Source organism: Ursus arctos, unplaced genomic scaffold, assembly GCF_023065955.2.
Source record: "Ursus arctos isolate Adak ecotype North America unplaced genomic scaffold, UrsArc2.0 scaffold_3, whole genome shotgun sequence".
NCBI classification, from domain to species: Eukaryota; Metazoa; Chordata; class Mammalia; order Carnivora; family Ursidae; genus Ursus; species Ursus arctos.
The window spans coordinates 41,260,139-41,280,946 of record NW_026622985.1 but is presented as its reverse complement, the minus strand read 5'-3'; the positions used below and the strand labels follow the sequence as shown (position 1 = coordinate 41,280,946).

Sequence of the window (20,808 nt, the reverse complement as noted above, 5' to 3'; positions counted from 1 at the left end):
TATAAGTTCTTACTGGTTAAAATGGAATCATTTTATCCTTTGAAACATCGAGTTGCCTCCTCTTGTATTATTAGTATTGTTGTTATTAGTTTTAGTTGTCAAAATAAATCTATCTCACTAAAACAAAAAGAAAATATAAAAATATTGGAGGGTTTATATTTACATAAGCAAACATGTATTTGATCAATAAATGTTTCAAAAAATAGCAGTTTGCTCTTTTTTCTTCAGCTATGGCAATTTAACAATGTTTGAGAAACTATGCTGAAGGCATACACTGAATGCAACTGTGCTGAAAACAAGCACACCTAATCACCATGTTACAGGGCTGGTTCTGCTCAACTATACAGTCTGAGGGGGGACATTTTCAAATGATTCTTATCCCCTGTGCCTACACTGCCTTCCTTTGTTAAGGACTATACTAGAAATGTTTGGCTACAATTGTGAGAAGTATATCCCGAACTAGCTATTTTAGTGGACTGTGCAACAGCAATGGCAGAGACTATACCTCACTGTGAAGGCCTGATAGATTATGAATGTACTAATTTTTAGCCAAATTTTCAAAACTCATTCACTTGCATTTATTTCTAAAAACTATTTTCTGGTATTTCTTGTATTTATTTCACTAACAACATGTATTCATTTGCTACCTTCATGCCTTTATTTTCAGAGGAGAAATGTTAGGTGCTCAGTGACTAGAAGAACTTTTTTTTTTTTTTTTTACTGTGGTAAACATAGAAATTTATTTATTTCCTTCAGATAGTTATACCTATGTAGATGACGTGAAATTGTCAAAGTAGTCACAGATCATAGAGAAACTTCATTTTAATATTTAACTACTAGAAAGATGTGTTTAATGCTTCTAAGTTCCACTGAGAAAAAGAAAGTGAAAAGTGGCACAATCACAGACAAATACAGCACTACTGAGAAGAGCGACCACACCAAGCTGAATAATTTCCAAAGAAAGCAAAAACAAAACTGTACAAGAAAAAAAAGAATATAATGTGAAACATAGTTTTCAGAGAAATGCACTTATCGACATATGAGAAATAAACAGAAAGAGCTGAATTTCCCTTGTCAAATAACAAGGACATAGGGAAAGCTGAATTCCCTTGTGTCAAACAGTCATATATGCTAACTTTTCTCAGTGCTTCAGTCTCTAAGAGCTTTAAGCACAATCTGAATGTGATATTCTGAGAAGTGCTTTGACTACAACTTAAGAACTACTACATAAGCATAATGCAAGAGGAAGCAACCACACCATTTACCACAGAAGTATAATTAAATCTTAATTACATGCACAAATGCTGGAGACTAGCAGACAACCCAAAAGATCTGTATTTAACTTTAAAAGGAATTTGAACATAGAAACATTAGATATCATGGAAATCTGCTTTAAACCCCAATTAAATCTAAGTTGAACTCCCAACTTTGAAAAAAACTAAAAAGCTATTGCTAATATTCCTCTATCCTAAAATTTCAGTTAATATTCCAAATCTCCCTTAAAGCCAGAATAAGAAGTGTGACTTGTTTTGGCTACTATCTTCCTAGGACAAAAGACTCTGTGGTCTTTTACATCAGAGATCAAGTTGTGGCTTTGCATTTATTCCATATGTATCTAGTAAGCTTACTTACAAATTACTGTAGAGAAAAGGAATTAAGTATTTTCAAAGGGCTTCCCTGATGCATGCACCAGTAGTCTGTATCTTGTATAGTTGGAATTGCCTGCCAAGAAGCATTTACTTCTTCTGACCCAACAAAGTCAAATATGCTAACGCAGTGTAGTCGAGAGGCTGTATACCTAAGAGCATAGGCCACATAGTCAAGACTATCTAGACTCAAACCCTAATTCCTCCACTTTCTAGTTGTTTGATCTTGGACAAGTAATTCTTCTCAGTTCCCTCACCCATAAAATAAGGATAAAATCTGTATCTATTTCCTGGGATTATATGAGATAAAATATGTAAATCACTAGCACACTGGCCCATAAAAAGCACTCAGTAAATCTCAGCAACTAATATGCAGAGCAGATTTATCAAACAGTATAAGTATTTACTGGAAGGGAAAAATTTATATTTTAATACATAATTTATATAGTATCAATATATAACTGGAATAATTTCTATTTCATGATGCTTATTAGTATCTCTGTACTTTAGATACCTAATTTACAAAATGGAGATGTGCATACCTCATAGGACTGTTGTTAAGAACTAAATGAGATGATACATTTAGAGGGAAAAGAAGAGAGTCTGGGACATAGTAAACATCTAACATTAGCATTATTTAAATTCCCAGTCCATAAATACTTTAAAATGACATTTTTCTAGGGTTCAATTACAAATGTTAATGAGATTCTTATACATTATTACCTGGATATAAAAATCTATCAACTACAAAATTTATATCCAGTGTTATTTTCAAATTCATTTCACCTCTAATTTCATTAACATTTTGTTTATTTCATATGTCCAAAACTATGCAAAACCAATACAAATCAAAACTCTGTTATAGAAGGAACAGATGAAAAGGGATGTTTGATTAAAAAAAGAAAAACCAGAAAATACAGTTGGTTTCTAATACTAGGACTTGGATTATGCTTGTTTTGTATGACTCCAAAGACTGAAATTATTAAAAAGAGACATTTCAATCACTTGGGGAGAGAAACTGCCAACAGTCAGACCTGCCTCAAGAGGAAATGGGTTACTTACACACTCCTATCCCCGACAGAAGCTGTCTCCCTGTCTCTTAGTAGTGATACTGGGCAGATGATTCAAGTATCGGATGGGGGGATTACAGGCTTCGAAATCCTTTTCAGGACTGTACAGTGTTTGTTTTGGAATCTCTTCAAGTTACAAATGTTACAAAATTTGAGAAAAAAATAAGATTGATGCCTTTATTTTACAGATGAGAAAATGACTTTAGAGGTAATTTAATTCAAGGTCATTCATCTAGCCAAAAGCAGAACTGTGGCTAGAGTTTCAGTCTTTCCAAACAATTGAATGTATAATAGACAATCCCTTCTGTAAACTTAAAATATTAACACATTGCAATGGAAAATAAGTAAAAAATTTCAAAAACAAATTTTACTGAAAAAATAGATGAGTGAACGAGAAATATTTCACTGCTATATATGCTCGAAATTACAATGTTTACTACTCTAACACTGCTTACTCCAGAAATACCACACTTCACTATGTAATTAATATATACCATGTTCAGGCTTTTGTTTTCTTTAAATACAAATTACTTGTTTATAATGTATTTAATTTAAAAGGAAAAATAAAATTTAAAAATTCAAACACTGATAACATGTAACAAATATTTATGGAATCATACAAAATTACTTAAAGGTTAAATGCTTTAATTAATATAGATTTACAAGTCAAAGAATGTCATATTAAATATTGAATGTGTAAGGCAAATTAGCTATCCTACATCTAACAAAATTCATTAAATCAACTTAGTTATAAAAGAAAAAATATATTGAGTAAACATTTTCTTTTTAATGTAATTGTATCAGAATATCACCCTAATAAGAAAAATTCAGTGGCACCTGGGTTACCTTCATTATCCAAATATGAATATTATGAAAATTATAAAGACTGAAATTGTCAAATTGGATAAAACAGCAAGTTCCAACTATATGCTATTTACTAGAAGTACAATCCATTTTAAATATAGTCTGTATATCTGCATGTATGTATGGAGATATATATATCATAACTAATTATAAAGCTATTTTAGGCATAAAGATATAGATAGTTAAAAGAAAAAAAAAGAGTAAAAGATATACCATGCAAATAGCAATGAAAAGCTTACTGGAATACTTACAGTAACATCAGACAAAGTACGCTTCAGAATAAGAATGTTACCAGAGTTTAAAAGGGACATTACATTGATAAAGGGGTCAATTTACTAAGAAGAAATAATGTATAAAGCAAATACTAATAAAACTGAAAGGTGATATATACAAATCTACAATTATAGTCAGAGACTTTAATACTTAGTAATTAATAGTACGAGTAGATAGAAAATGAATATGTATAAAAACACCTGAGCAATGTATCAACCTATTTTTATAGGACATTCAAGAAGTGATGAATATCCATTCTTTTCCATCGCACAAAGAACAAGACAGACCATATTCTGGGCCATAAAATAAACCTCAATGAATTTAAAAGAACTGAAATCATACAAAAATATGTTTTTTAGAATACTATTTTGGCCAAGAGAACAGTGTTTCCTCCCTAAAGGCTCTAAAAGTCAATGATCTGGTTCAATTAGGAGAGAATGGGACTCCTGGTCTTATGAGGTCCCTACATAAACACAGCTCCAGTATAAAGACTTATTTAAGAAAGCCAACTCATTTGGGTGGGATCAGTAAATATGTGAGCATATGCAAAAAAGGCAGGGGGTGTTTAAACTCTGAGGTACCATGCCTATGTTGTTCACCTCTGATTTTTTTTTTTTTTTTTTTTTTTGGTGAGAAAGAGAGAGGCAGGAGGTGGGGATAAAGGGAGAGTGAGAGAGAGAATCTCAAGCAGACTCCATATCCAGCACGGAGCCTGATGCAGGGCTTGATCTCACAACCCTGAGATCATGACCTGAGCTGAAATCAAGAGTCGGATGCTTAATGGACTGAGCCACTCAGGCACCCCTGTTCACTTCTGAATTTCTGGAACTAAGTCCAGCACCTGGCACAAAGGGGCACAGAGTAATTATTTGCTGAATGAATGCTTTTCTAGAATCTTCCCCAAACAACTGGAACTTAGTGCAATGAAAAGGCAAATCTAAGGGCTAGAGAGAGAACTGGCACAGGTACTATTAGGGAGCTAGTACCTTTGAAGCTTTATAAAACCACAGATGTCCAAATTCCACCTCACAGTTTAGAATTTACTGATTCAGAATCTCCCAAGAGTGGGATTTTTCTTTTTGTTTGTTTTTGGTAATTCTTTCCAAAGGTGATTTGCATCCCTAACAAGCTTAGAACCACAATCTTAGGGCTTCAGCTAAAAGGATTTCTGGAATAAAACAGTGGTTCTCAAAGTATGCCCAAACCATCAGAATCAACATTAACTGAGAACTTGTTATAAATACAAATTTTGGGGCACCACCCTAGGATGCCTAAAACAAAATTCTGTGGCTTAATAATCCTGTCAGGTGGTTTGAATGTACCCTAAAGATTAAGAACTTCCACTTAAAGTAGAGCACATACAGCTAGTATGAAGGAAATACAAAGAGTCACGGGAAGGAAGTTAAATTAATAATAATAATAATAATAATAATAATAATAATAATAATAATAATAAGAGGGTAGGAGACAAATTATAAATATTTCACAACTTTACTTAAGGTGAGCCAGCTGACACTCAACTACTCAAAGATAAGTTGTGTTTACATGGAGATATTTTGGTCACTAAAACAAATCTTTTAAAAACCCCACAGAGTACCACACTACCTCATCTTGAGGATTTCCTACTTGGCAATTAAATTTCTCTGGACTCAGCCTGTGACCCAACTAAACCAAGGACACCTATATCCAATTATTTCCATTCTTTCCCCACCTCCCCACCACCCCTTTTTCTTCAGTTCCTCCATTCTTATAGAACATGATTTCCTACTAGCCCTCCAGTATCCATTCAGAGACAGAGTCATTTACTCAAAAGTAAAGGCAGTAAAGTTAGGATTGGATACTTGAGTTGTATAGAACAAATCTATAAAAGTTACCAAATCTATTTCCAGAATTTGATTTTTCTCTATTATTTATAATCCCATAACTTTAAATGCATTCTGGAAATTTCTAGTTAACACTCCCAAAGAGGAAACTCACAATCCCCTATAATATCATTTATTGTATTTGTATCCAACAATTAAATATGGCCACTCATCTTTCTGTTACTATCACCATCCTTTTCAATTAATTATCTTAAAGTCAGTTGGGTTAGTCCGTCAGTTGGGTTAGTCAGTCATCTATTTAAGAATATTTCCATGATCCTCTAAATTCTTATGTCTCTTATATATCCTCCATAATAACAATTTGATGGATGAATATATGAATGGATTTTAATATCCTCAATAAATAGGAGACAGATTAGAAAATAAATCTGAAACTAAACACAGGAATCTTATTCAAAAGAATAAAAAAATAGATTTCATAATTTATTTACAAATGAAAGCTTCAAAAGAACAGTCAAATCTTTGGGCAGTGTGCTCAATGCTCTAAATAAAACTCAACTTTCCTTTTAAAAAAGATCTACATTTACAGGCCATGTCACAACAAGGTCCTTGATATAACTAGGCAATTTTTCAATTCCTTAATAAATGACATAAATGAGTACCTGACAAGAGAAATTTGGGTCTGGAAGATCTCAGTCACTTAAAAGGAAAGTTACTGACTGATGTAATTTCACTTGGATGTGACTGAATCCCATTGATTTAGTCTTTCCTAGGCCTATCTTCCTTGTGCAGCTGTCTGTGTCTATCTGATTTACTGAGCAATTACAGGGAACATCTAACAGTTTCTTTCAAAGCAGAACTCCTCCTTCACTTGCTATTATTTGGAAAGAACATACTTAACAAGTTACTTTTATGTAGTTCAATCTATCAATTCTCAAGTGCTCCAACGGTTGCCTATTTATGAACTTAGGATCACACTTAGGATCCTTGGTTTCATTTATTATCTTTATACTAAAAAATCACATATACACACAGAATGCATGAACTAAAATTTTACACTAAGTCACATTATGCAGTCACATTTTTAATAGTATATTCACAAGGTAACACTCCACCATTCTACTCTGTTCTTTTTACCCTAATACTTCCCTCAAACTTAGGCTTAAATATTTTAGGAATACATACATACATACATAAAGTACCTCATTAAAAAAAAAAAGTTTCCAGAATTCTGAAATTTTACCTTTTAAAGAAACCATGGAGTATTCAGATAAGGTTCAAAGAACCCCATAAAGAATTAAACAACTGATATAGTACCTATGAAAAGGAAGCTGAAGAAACTAGGTAATTCGCTGCTGCTTTTTTTTTTTTTTTCTCTAAATTTCTTCCTCTCTCTTTCACCAAAGAAAATAAGGGTACAACAAAACAAAACAAATCAAAACAAACAAACAAACAAACAAACAAAAAAAAACAACTTTGGTTAAAAAGCAGTGTAACTCTTTTCTAGGACAGAATTATATATAATAACCAACGTGGGAAAATGAAAGAGGTATTGTTTTGGAGAGAGATAATAAATTCTGGAATTGATAGGTTAATTTTCAAAAATGAATGCATTCAAGGGAATCAAGATCACAAGAACCTTTTAAAAAAATATGCAGGGTTTTAAAGAGAAAAATCCAAATTTAACAGTAAATAAATCTTTTGAAAATTTTGATAAGTCATTTATTTCACTTACTTGTATTTTTGTTTCTAATTCTAGTTCTACTAATAAAGTTAGTGTAAATCAAAACTGAAGTTGATAAAAATAACAATCAAGATGAAGACAATTTAATGTGAAATGTCATTCTTTAGAGTAGTACAAGTTAAGTAATAAAGTACGAAGAAAGCAATGCTATATACATACATATTTATATATTATATATTTATATATATGTAATAAGAGTTATTTTTCTTATTTATCAACATAAAAAAAGAGGCTTAGTGAAATTGGAAAACATACCTGCAGATAACATGACTAATGGCAATAAATCACACATTGTTACCAAAAATTTTTTTTTTCAAAGATTTTTTATTTATTTATTCGACAGAGATAGAGACAGCCAGCGAGAGAGGGAACACAAGTAGGGGGAGTGGGAGAGGAAGAAGCAGGCTCATAGCGGAGGAGCCTGATGTGGGGCTCGATCCCAGAACGCCGGGATCACGCCCTGAGCCGAAGGCAGACGCTTAACTGCTGTGCCACCCAGGCGCCCCTGTTACCAAAAATTTTTTTGCAAGAATGTAAGAGAGCCAAACGTCAGAACAAAGTGGTCTAGGAAATTTATTAAGTGAAATTAATTAAGTGAACTATTTTATTTAGGGGATATACTACTATTTAAATTTAATTTAAAAAGATGTGACTGATGATTAAAACTCAAGAAATGTATCAAGAATTGGTTACCAATTATACTGAAGTGTTCAGATTAACTGAATAAAATGTTACAGAAAGTAGCTGTTGTCATAGAAGGAAAACCTAGAAACCCAATGACACACAGTGACATGACACTGCAAAAGGTTTACTAGTTCAAGTATTTAAACAATGAAGAGACTTATACAGTTAATACAGAAGGAGGAGTATTCTCCAAAATGACAGTCAAAACACTAGAATAAAAGTGTTAAAAAGCACACACAATTCATTAAAAAAAGAAATTGTTGACAGGGCATGCAAAGATACAACTGTGCTGTAACAGACTCTAAGAAGAGTAGAATTATTTTAGGAACTTAATAACACAGAACCTATAGAAACAATATGACAATGAACACGGAAGTCAAGAGGTCTGGGTTCTAAGCGTAACCCACACTAACCAAGTGTCTTTTATAAACCATCCATTCAAAAAAAAATTACTGAAAGATTATAGCATGCCAAGTTTTATCCTAGCTCTTGAGATATAAAGATAAATAAAACTCATTAAGTTCACAGTCTGATAAGGGGTCAATTGAACAAAAGTGTAAGACTCCAAGAGGTATTCAGGACAGGGTGACAACTATTATCACAGAAGCCTGCATAAGCTGCTAATGTAGTAAGAGACAATCTTTGGATGAGAAGTAGAAGAGAGAAGGTTAAGTAAAAGATTAACAAAAAAGATTAACAAAAAATTAAAGCAAGTGTTAAAGGGTAAGTTGGAATTTATCAGGCAGAGAATATGTGGAATAAAATTTGAGGCAGAAGGAAAGTACAGAGGAATTTTTTACAAGAGTATGTCAGAAAAGCCACATTGGTATGACTGGAGTAAAGGTCACTTGTGGGTAAGTGACAGGGGTCTAGACAGTTTCCTGCAGTCCTCTGAAAGTACTTAAGCAAATCAATAACATAAATATGTGATACAGAAAGAGAGCTGTGGATGCATTAACTGAAGGAAAAGGAAGCTATAAAGAGGGAGAAATTTTAGAAAGTTATCTGCAAATGTCCACATATGACAAGAGAAAGGCCAAAACTGAAGCAGTAGAAGTGAAGATGCAAAATGAAGGCACAGACACAGAAGGTACAGATTTGCTATGGAGATGTGTGTGACTGGCTATACCAGTCAGAAACTAAGTAGACAGAGTCTGGCTAGAATTAAAAAATTTGAGTATTCCAAATTAAAAATAGAAAATACCAGATGATCCAGTAATCCCACTACTGGATATTTACCCAAAGAAAATGAAAACACTAATTCAAAAAGATATATGGACTCCTGTATCTATTGCAGCATTGTTTACAGTGGAATAATATATGAAATACACTTAATTTATAAAAGATATTTTTTAAATGCCAGCAAATAAAAAATATTGTGGTACTTTCATCAGTTGTTAGTGTTTGGCATTTGACAATTTGTAAATTATACATGTTAGGAAATAGGCTATTGTGTGTATACATGTGCATGTATGTGTGTGGCCAATAAAAAATTGCCTTCTAAAGTTGATTAACAATGACAATCTTATAAAGTTAAATTTTATACTGAAGGAAGTAAGCAGTATTCTACCAAAAGTTAAAACTTATAAAATTATGTCCTACAAATAATTCTGGGTGATTTATAATCTTTATGTTAGTTTAAAGATACATGTTTTGTTTTATTTTATTTCATTTTTTCTTTTTCCCTCCATTCAGCTTCTGGAAATCATCATTTCCCCAAATTATTCTTAGCTGATTTTCATCTTACATATTTAAAATGCTTACCTGATACCAGAAAAGAGTGCTAGAGTTAACACACATATACTAATGAAGCTACAAACATAAAGGGTACTGGGAGTTAAATAGCTGCTAGATACAATTCATGTCAGCAAAAGCCACTGAAAGAAGTAACTGCAGAGGTAAATACTCCTTAGAAGCCAATCACTGCAGTGAAGTAAAAGAATATGGTACTATATCAAAGTACCTATATCAACAAAACAAACAAACCTGAAAAACAAAACAAAAAACACAATGCTTTGTATTGCCATGGAATTACTCCAGAAATCGATTTTAGAAGTTCTCAATCTGTTAATAAAATTCTTTAAGATTAGATATTTTGTTCTGAGGTTTATAACATATGGATACGTAACACACATGGTAAATATAACGTAAATAATAAAAACGTAAAAAAAAAAAGATTAGAGTAAAATAGAGACCCAGTTACTGTTACAAAACAAATTATATAGCTTTATTTCCTCTCTTCTGACCAAACTAGATTAAGATATAGTCAGACCTAATTTACCTGACTCTATATTACCCAAGCAGTTGAAATCAGCAAAAACTAATGGTAACACATATTTTCAGATTAAAGATACTTCAGATTTCAATGATATAGGTACTATCTTTAGACATACAATAGGAATATTAAGGGTAATAAAATTCATCTAAGAATTTTAAAATATACTTTACTCATAGAACAATATAGCCATGAAAAAAAATTTACTGAATTACTACACAAATTATATTAAAATAAATGATGACAAAAACTGCCATCCCAATCTAAACAAGGCTTCAGTGTTTTGCATATAAAAATAACTAAGCCAAGTTCCCACTACTATCTTATGACTGTCACTCTTAAAATATTGAGTCACTTAATTAAAATCGATAGATTCTTATTCTCTTCAGATGTGTAAAGGGTACACTATGTGATCAGCACTGAACTTGGGATTGGGACTATTAAAACTAATTTGCTTTAATTTTTTAGATACAGTATTTACACACTAAGAATCATGGACTGACCAAGACATATAGACTAAATATAAACAAGGGAGAAACCCTCATTCCAGAGAAAAAGGGGAGGTCATATTAGGTAAGAGGATATAACATAAAGTAAAAGGGAGATGGCATGAAAGTAACAGGAAAGTTTTATTAAGGAGAAATAGCCTGCAATGGTTTGAACAGATATCACCTGGAGCTGTGAATAACTAGAAATGAAGATAAAAATTAAACTAAGGTCAGGTTTGGAGGACCTTATAAGCCGTGGTATAAACCTGATTTACCTTGCAAGAAACAGGAAGTTGCTGGACAAATTCAAGTACAACATGAACAAATCCATTCAGACAACTGGATAGACTACAGACATTCAAACTAATGAAGGTGCTTGTTACTACAACAGACTAGGAGAGAGTTGATGAAGGTATATAATCACTATATGTTTACATTGATTTAATCCTCATAAGCAATTCTATGAGACAGAAATAGTTGTTATTCACAGTTCACAAATGAGGGAACTAAAGCACAGAGATTATAAAACCAAATCAAAGTCACAACTCATAAGCCCTGGGGGGAAGATTTGAACCCAAATTACTTGGTTCCAAAATTCAAACATTTTAACCATGTTGCTATTGAGAACTAGAAAAAAACACTGTATAATAAAAACCAAAAGTTTTAAGAAGGCTGGTCACTAATGTTATATGCTGAAATGAGACCAAATGCAATGAGTACTTAAAAATTAAAAAGACCATTAAATTTAGCATTTCAAGTTCACCAGTGCCTTTTTCAACATAATTTTTGCCTTATATCAATCACCAAACATATATTCAACTTAAGATACCAAACACTTTATATAAAAGGTTAGAACACTAACAAGTAGCTTCAACATGCTTTAAAATTTAATTTTAATAAATAAAATTTAGTAAATGAAATTTATTAGATTACATTTATTTTAATTTAGAATAGAGTCTGAAAGCTAACAAATTATGTTTTTGTTAGCTTTGTTAGCCAAATTACATTTGGCTGATGCCAAAATGTAAACTAAAAAATTATTCTTAAATAGCATACTATTTCAGCAGATCTTTAAAAATATTTGAAGCAAAACTTCACACAGGTAATCTACAAGGCAAAGACAAATAATATGTGGTGCCTGCCTAAGTAATGTATGATATATTAGCTGGCCATTTCGTAACAGCATGTCAGATTAGTTTTTTTCAGACAAATATTACAACATAAATAATTAAAATTTTGATTTGGCAAAAAGTACCATTAGCAAACAAAGCACATACATACACACACACACACACACACACACACACACACACACACAAAACCTGAAAGAAAGTTATCTGCAACTTATACAAAGACATGTGATAAATTCATTTTAAAAAAGGAAAACGCCTAATAGATAAAGAGACACAGGAAACAGAAAGACAACATATGTATGAGAAAACCCAGAGGGCTAATGGCTATTCAATATGTGGTCAATTCCCAGTCTTGTAGTCACAATATACAATCAATTGCCAATTTCTATCCACTGGATTGTTAAAAATCCATGTGATGATATTCTCACATATTTGTGTCTATTGGGTAATGAAATAATTGTATCTATTAAAATGTAAAGTACACACTCATTATATGTATATATACTTAATAAACATATTCTTTGGTCAAGCACTCTAAATAGAAATCAAACAGAAAAAAATCTATCAATAGAGAAATATTACAATAAATCATGGCACACCCACATTATAATTTGTAGCTTTTTAAAAACTGGTTTAGTTCTATTTTTATTGAAAAACGTCTTTTATGTGTTCTCAAGTTAAAAAAAAAAAGCAGGTGTCAGAGTAAAGCCTACTATAACTGTAAAAAGCAGAGAGAGATTAGAGGGAGGGAGGGAGGAAGAAGGTCAGCCAATGGGCCCCGAATATTTCTTTTGTACTTAGAAGAAAGAAGTATGGATGATTATACAGGAAACTGAACATATTCCATCAAAGGAGTGGGGTTTAGAGTAAGTAAGGAGAAAATAACATTCCTCTATACATTTGTTATTTATATGGCTACAAACAACATATATTGCTTTGGCACTTAAAAAATCCATTAAGTTAATAAATGTGTTCTAATCCAGTATGCCATTAATTACTCTTAAAATAAAAATCTATCTGTATATGCCAAAGCAGTTGTTTTACTATTGGTTTTATTTATTTTTCCCAAGATAGATAGATAGATAGATAGATAGATAGATAGATAGATAGATATACTCATTTTCTTCATGAACATTTTGTAGTTTGTTTTATAATTGTTATTTTAACTAAATTTTTAGCAAACAGTAATAGTTGGAAAATAGTGTCATATAAAATGGCCCTGTATATCTCATTTATGTAATGTTAGAGGCCAAAAAAACAACCACACATTGTGCTTTTTCAGGTCAAATAATTCACCAGGTAAAACAATTCTCCACAGATCTCTGCTTGAATCTACCTATTGCCATAAAAGAACTTCCCACCTTCCGGCTATGGTCACAGAGCCTTTCTTCTCTTATGGAATGCCTTTCTTCCCTACTTGCTTAAACCTACCCAACCTTTTACAGCCCCATCGCTTTTACTGGACCACTCATTTCTGGCAATCATCTCACTGGGTAATCCTATACTATTATGAAAAATTCTTGGGAAAACAGATTCTTCCTCTAAAACAAATTTCTGTGGCTTTCTGATCATGATAGTGTAACAGGGTGAGGAGGAGGAGAGAGGAAGAGAGATGGGGGGGAGAGGAGGGAAGGAAAGGAGGAAAGGGAGGAAGGGAGGAAAAGAAAGGCCTTCAGTCACTTTTAGTTAAAAGCATGGGGATATATATACATACTGCACATTGTTCTGATTCTTTTGATCTTGATAACTGCTGTTAAGCAAAAAATTAAATAAAATAAGATAAAATGAAGATAAAGAATTGTTGAACTCAATGTAAACTCTACAATTTTGAGACATTTGGAAGAAAAAAGAGAGTTAACGTTTGTTAGGAAACTAAATCTAATCTATACTGACAGAGCTGAAAGAGAGCAATGAAGTCTATTGGAAGAGTTACCCAGTTGGGTAAAAGGGAACAATGGACAGCATACTGACTGAGAAATTTTACATTAAATTTACATTCCTTTAACTGATACTGTACCTTTTATGACTATTCCTATAATCCTGGGGGTAGGGAGAATCAAGGTAATGCTTAAACACTATTTGATGCATTTTTAAAAAAAATATGAGATACTAAGAAATGTGCATGTACCAAATAAATTCACAAGTCTTTCATTTTTGTTTTTTACAATAATTGTGTGACTGGGCCCATATCCAAGTACTCCATATCAATACTAAAACCGAAAATCCAATGCTGCGGAAGTCTTATAAACTATTTTGGGAAGTTAATTTCTCTTTCTTAAAATGTTTTCACAGATGCAAATAAGCTTTATACTAGTTTTATGTGGGACAACTTCATAACTTAAGTCCCACTAGAAATGTATCCTCTCAAAGTTAAAAAAAAAATTGCTATTCATTCATTCGTTCGTTCATTCATTCATTTATTTATTTTAGAGCGAGAGTGCGAGCTGGGGCGGGGGGGGGGGGCAGGCAGAAGGGGAGGGAGACAGAATCTCAAGCAGGCTCCACACCAGTGCAGAGCCAAGGTGGAGCTGGACTAGACCAACTGTGAGATCATGAACCCAGCAGAGACCAAGAGTCAGATGCTTAACCAACTGAACCGCCCAGGCTCCCAAGTAGGAACTGATGTTTTAGACCACTGCATCTATTCATACTTTGTTTCCTTGTATAAGCAGCTCTAGTAATATACATGAAAAGTGATAATAAAAAGGACACTTTCTGGTTTACATGTATAAGTGAGACATATGCATTTACTAAACAAAGATTTCCTGATTTATTGACAGGCCATTTAAGATCAAAAAGAACGGAAGTGCACAATGGAGAAACGGATTAACTTAAAGAATAAATAAGTCATCCTTTTGCAGATATAATAGAACTAAATGATTTGTATATCACGGTTTATATACAAAGTAAATGGGGAAAAGCCATGCTCCTAAAATATTTTTTTTTTATTTATTTTGAAAAGAGACTTCTACAATAGAATTGAGTGCTTGGTCACCCTTCCCCTACATTTCTAACCCAACTTTGGTTTCTTTTTTAATGAAAAAAGGAGTCAGCAAAACAAAATGCCACCATTAAATCATTTTGCAACATTTTGTGTCAAAAATGTAATGGGAAATGCACACATCAACGGAAAAGGTTACTATTCTTCCAGAACATCTTTTCACTTGGCTCATGGCTCATCCTTCTACACAACTGTGCAGGCACTACTGATGGTTTTCTCCCTCGGTTTAATGTGGCATTTGAAGGATTATGGCATTTTCAGGAAAGCACACTGCAGTGATTTTAGTGGTTATCTGGCTGAAAAGTGATACAGAGATTTAGAATAACTGTGCTGTTTATGTGCAATGGTGAAAGTCGGCTACCAAGTCATCTCACATTGTCAACTTAATTCTTGATTGTGTATTTTCTTAATTATACCTGAGGCAGCCTAGAAAGGGACACCAGAATTAGAGGAAACTCCTAAATAGGAGCTTTCTGTATAAAGGTATACTATATTTAGCTTTAAATCCTATTAAGTGCACTTGTAGTAGGAAGAGCTAATTCAGAAATTGATCATCTTAAGTCATTCCAGTTGAGGATAAGCATAATTGCTCCTTGAAACTGTTTCACAGAAAGGATTAAAATGAATTAAGAATTCTAAAAAATCTTAAAATGAAAAGAAACTATATATCATACATGTAAAATGATTAGGAGATATAAAGGAAGAGTAAATATGAGACCTGTTATAAGTACTTACTTAGATAACATTGTCATTTTTATGTACAAACATACTTCAGCCTATTTAAAAGCTCAATCTATTTTTTGTTTTAGAGAATTAAGAACAAAAAATGTTTCAGATTAAAAGAAAACATTTTCTACCATAAACCATTCCTCACAAACCTACATCTCAATTAGTAAAAAAATGTAAAGTGACTACCTTATAACGAACTCACATTATTTTGGTAGGCTATGATCTATAAAATGTATAACCCAATTCAAAATTAGAAAATATTATGGGCCAATAATACAAATAAAATAGTACTGTTGGTGAAAGTTTTATATGGTACATGTTTCACAACTCCATACCTAAATATTTCAGAATTTCCTCTTCATTGCTACACTATTACAAAATCATAGAATGAAAATTAAAGGGGATTTTCAAATCGATCTAATAATATGCTGCTCATTTTATGAATAACTAGTTCCCATAGAAGTTATCTTTATTCCTCATGGTGACACAGCCTCTTGTTGGGAAAGTCTTACCTAAAATTCCAACTTCTCAATTTTAGCTCTGTGCCCTCCCTACCATTTTTCGTGGCTGATTACTTAATTAAGTTTTCAAGTGAGACCCACTTTTTGAGCCTATTAAATATTAAATGCACTATCGCTGCAAAAAAAAAAAGAGAGATTTCTTCCTTTAATAAACAAAAATTATCATTCTAATTTTCCTTATTAACAGTCTTCCTATATATGTCAACAATATTAACTGGAATATTAAAGTTTTACTAATGACGCATACTGTATCTAGAGAATGTGTGAATACAATGAAATGAGGGAATGTGAGGTTTGATAGCTTTTCTTCTCTGTCCTTAATCATAAAACAGAAACATAAAATCATTTCTGTTCAGATACCACAGCGTTAACTAAAATACACATGCACGGCATGCACAGGCATGCCCACACACACTTTAATACCTGAGCAAAATTTCCCTAGGATTATGTAATTCTGAGTTTATGTATTTCTGAGATTTAAGTCTAAGTTTCATATAAGCTGATGGAAGAATCAAATTCTCAATTAGTGAACAAATTAACATTTATTTTATGAAGATTCTAAAATCGTAATGTCTTATTTGCTAAACTTACTAAATTTCAAAGGACAGCAATCTCTATTATCTAGTATTGTTCCACTCACATGACCCCTCCTCTTCAAACAAATAAACAACCCTCAGACCACAATCAAGAGGATGACTATAGGTGACATATATCTGTTCTACAAATATAATTCACAAAATGCAAATATACTATGCTTGTGATTTTTTTTCTTTTTCTCTTTTTTTTTTTTTTTTTTGCCCAACTAGTGGTTAATACAAATACACCTCTCTAAAATTTCTCATCACTGTGCTGGCATATTCAGAAATTTCTTTAATCTACGATTAGGACAATGATATATGCTGTTCTTATGACAAGACAGAGGGAGTTCAAAAGCATTTAGTAAATAACATGGTAGAAGAATAAAGATTATAGCACTGAAGTCTCAGAGAATATCATGAAAACTATAAAATAAACACAACATCAGATCGTCTTGAAAGGCCTGTTACCATTTAGCCTGCAACAACACATTTATCAAAGGCACATTTTATCCAACCAGGGAGCTGAAATGTAAATTATACTGAGACTATATAGGGTTCACAGCACAGACTCTAGAGCCAGACTGCCACCAAGTATCAGCTCCACTACTGTCAAAGCTATGCAACTTTTGGGAACTTATTCAGGTTCTTTATGGCTTAGTTTCCTCATCAATTCAATGGAGATAGTAATATTCCTTAGCTCATAGGATCAGGATTAAGTGATTAAATATATATGGTACCTTATACATATTACTTAAGTGTTTTATTACAGTTGTTTTTGTTGTTTGCATATATAGAGCATTTACAATTCCCTAACAATTGAGCCAATCCCTATACCTGCATCTATCTCATTTAATCCTCCAACAACCTAAGGGGTAGGTATTAGTGATTATTGCCATTTTACAGATAAAGAAACTAAGCCACAGGAAAGATAAGGGAAGAGTTAATAATAACAGAAACAGGGTCAAACCCAGCTTAGTGGCCACAAATCCTCAAACAAATCATTTGTTACACAACACTGTCCCCCAAAATGTAGAAAAATAATGAAATTTAATAAAATTTAGGCTCTTCACATAAATCTAGCAGGCTTCTTTTTAAAATATCCAATGTTAAAATCAAGTTGAAGGACTAAAATGGGGTAGTTTTTTCACATTTCAAGACTTCATTTTAGTACACTTTTAATTAGAAGTTCCTTTCTTAGGGGCGCCTGTGTGGCGGTGTTGTTAAGCGTCTGCCTTTGGCTCAGGGCGTGATCCCGGCGTTATGGGATCGAGCCCCACATCAGGCTCCTCGGCTAGGAGCCTGCTTCTTCCTCTCCCACTCCCCCTGCTTGTGTTCCCTCTCTCGCTGTCTCTATCTCTGTCAAATAAATAAATAAATAATCTTAAAAAAAAAAAAGACGTTCCTTTCTTAAAAAAATATTCAATCACATTTGTTAAAGATGGTAAGGTATACTTCATTTAGGACCATCACAATAGATATTGGGACCACTGCAATGGGATTTTGGAATGGAAGAGAAGATGCAGCTCAACTCTGAATACAGCATGGGCAAGTGGGAATTTATGGCCAAGGAAAAGGGTGGGAGTCAGTGGATGAAAAATTACTAAGAGGCAACATCAAAGATTAAGGGGAGATTCTAGCTAAACCAACCAAACAGGATTGTTGCTAAAGCTAGCTCAGGTGATCAGACATCCCCTGGGGGAAGGTGGAGGATGAGGAACCTGATCAGATATCTCGGATGATCAGATATCAAGGGTGGGGGAGGTTGACTGAACTGATTTAGCATGATTAACAATCTAATCTTACACCTAAAGAAGCCAGAAAAAGAAAAAAAAAAAAAGCCCAAAACCAGTAGAAGGAAGGAAATAATAAAGATTAGAGTAGAAATAAATGAAATAGAGACTAAAAAACACCAGTATAACAGATCAATGAAACCAGAAGCTGGTTCTTTGAAAAGATAACAAAATTATTAATCTCTTTTTTTTTAAGATTTTATTTATTTATTTGACAGAGAGAGAGACAGCCAGTGAGAGGGAACACAAGCAGGGAGAGTAGGAGAGGAAGAAGCAGGCTCCCAGAGGAGCCTGATGTGGGGCTCAATCCCAGGACCCCGGGTTCACGCCCCGAGCCAAAGGCAGACGCTTAATGACTAAGCCACCCAGGCGCCCCCAAAATTGTAAATCTTTAGCCAGACTCATTAAAAAAAAAAAAAAAAAAGGCAAGAGGAAAGACTCAAAAAAATAAAATCAGAAATGAAGGAAAAGTAACAACCAACACCACAGAAATACAAGGGATTATAGGAGAATATTATAAAAAATTATATGCCTACAAATTCAATAACCTAAAAGAAATGGATAAATTCCAAAACTGAATCAGGAAGAAATAGAAAATTTGAACAGACTGATTACTAGCAATGAAATTGAATAGGTAATTAAAAAACTCCCAGCAAGCAAAAGTCCAGGACCAGATGGCTTCACAGGTGAATTTAGCAAAATTTAAAGAAGAGGTAATACCTATTCTCAAACTATTCCAAAAAAACAGAAGAGGAAGGAAAGCTTCCAGATTCATTCTGGGAGGCCAGCAATACCTGATACTAAAACCAGATAAAGACAACAACAAAGAATGAAAACTACAGGCCAATATCTCTGATAAACATAGATATAAAAATCCTCAACAAAATATTACCAAACTGAATCCAATAGTACATTAAAAAAATCAATCACCAGAAAAAAGTGGGTTTTACCTCAGGGATAAAAGGGTGGTTCAATATTTGCAAATCAATGTGATACATCACATTAACAAGACAAAGGATAAAAACCATATGATCATCTCAACAGATAGAGAAAAGGCATTTCACAAAGTACAACATCCATTCTTGATAAAAGCTCTCAACAAAGTAGGTTTAGATGGAACATACCTCAGAATAATAAAGGCCATAATATGAAAAACCCACAGCTAACATCATAGTCAATGGTGAAAAAGTGCAGGAACAAGAATGTCCCCTCTTGCCACTTCAACGTAGTCCTAGCCACAGCAATCAAACAAGTAAAAGAAATAAAAGGCCAAATTGGTAAATAAGAAGTAAAACTTTCACTATTTGCAGATGATATGATACTATATACAGAACACCCTAAAGACTCCACCAAAAAATTACTATAACTAATAAATGATTTCAGTAAAGTCACAGGATACAAAATATATCAGTTGCATTTCTCTACAATATTTATCAGTTGCATTTCTTTACATGAATAATGAAGTAACAGAAAGAGAAATCAAGAAAACAATCCCATTTACAATTGACCAAAAATAATAAAATACGTAGGAACAAACTTAACCAAGGAGGTGTACTCTGAAAACTGTAAAACACTGATGAAAAAAATTGAAGACAACACAAGCAAATGAAAAGATATCCCATGCCAATGGATTAGAAGAACCAATATTATTAAAAATGCCCATAAGCAATCTATAGATTTAATGCAATCACTATCAAAATACCAACAACATTTTTCACAGAACTAGAACAAACAATCCTAAAATTTATATGGACCCACAAAAGACCCCAAAGAGCCAAAGCAATCCTGAGAAAGAAAAACAAAGCTCGAGGATAACAATTCCAGAGTACAATTTATTACAAAGGTGTAGTAATCAAAACAGTATGGTACTGGCACAAAGACACCTAGATCAACGGAACAAATTAGAGAGTCTAGATATAAACCCCAGCATAAATGGTCAAACTACAAGAAGAAGTAAAGATATACAATGGAGAAAAGACAGCCATTTCAAAAAATGGTGCTGGGAAAACAGGACAACTTCATGCAAAAAACAAAAACAAAAAACAAGAAACAAAACAAAAACAATGGTCCATTTCCTTACACTATGCACAAAAATAAACTCAAAGCGGATTAAAGGCCTAAATGTGACACGTGAAACCATAAAACTCCTAGAAGAAAACATAGGCAGTAATTTCTTTCACATCAGTGTT

General features: G+C 32.9%; 1 protein-coding gene across 10 annotated transcripts in view; it reads right to left on the bottom strand.

Moving 5' to 3' along the window:
* The window catches only part of PHF14 (PHD finger protein 14), a 210,677-nt gene that overhangs the window by 69,081 nt on the left and 120,788 nt on the right, over window positions 1-20,808 (bottom strand). The gene's annotated exons all lie outside the window — the stretch shown is intronic.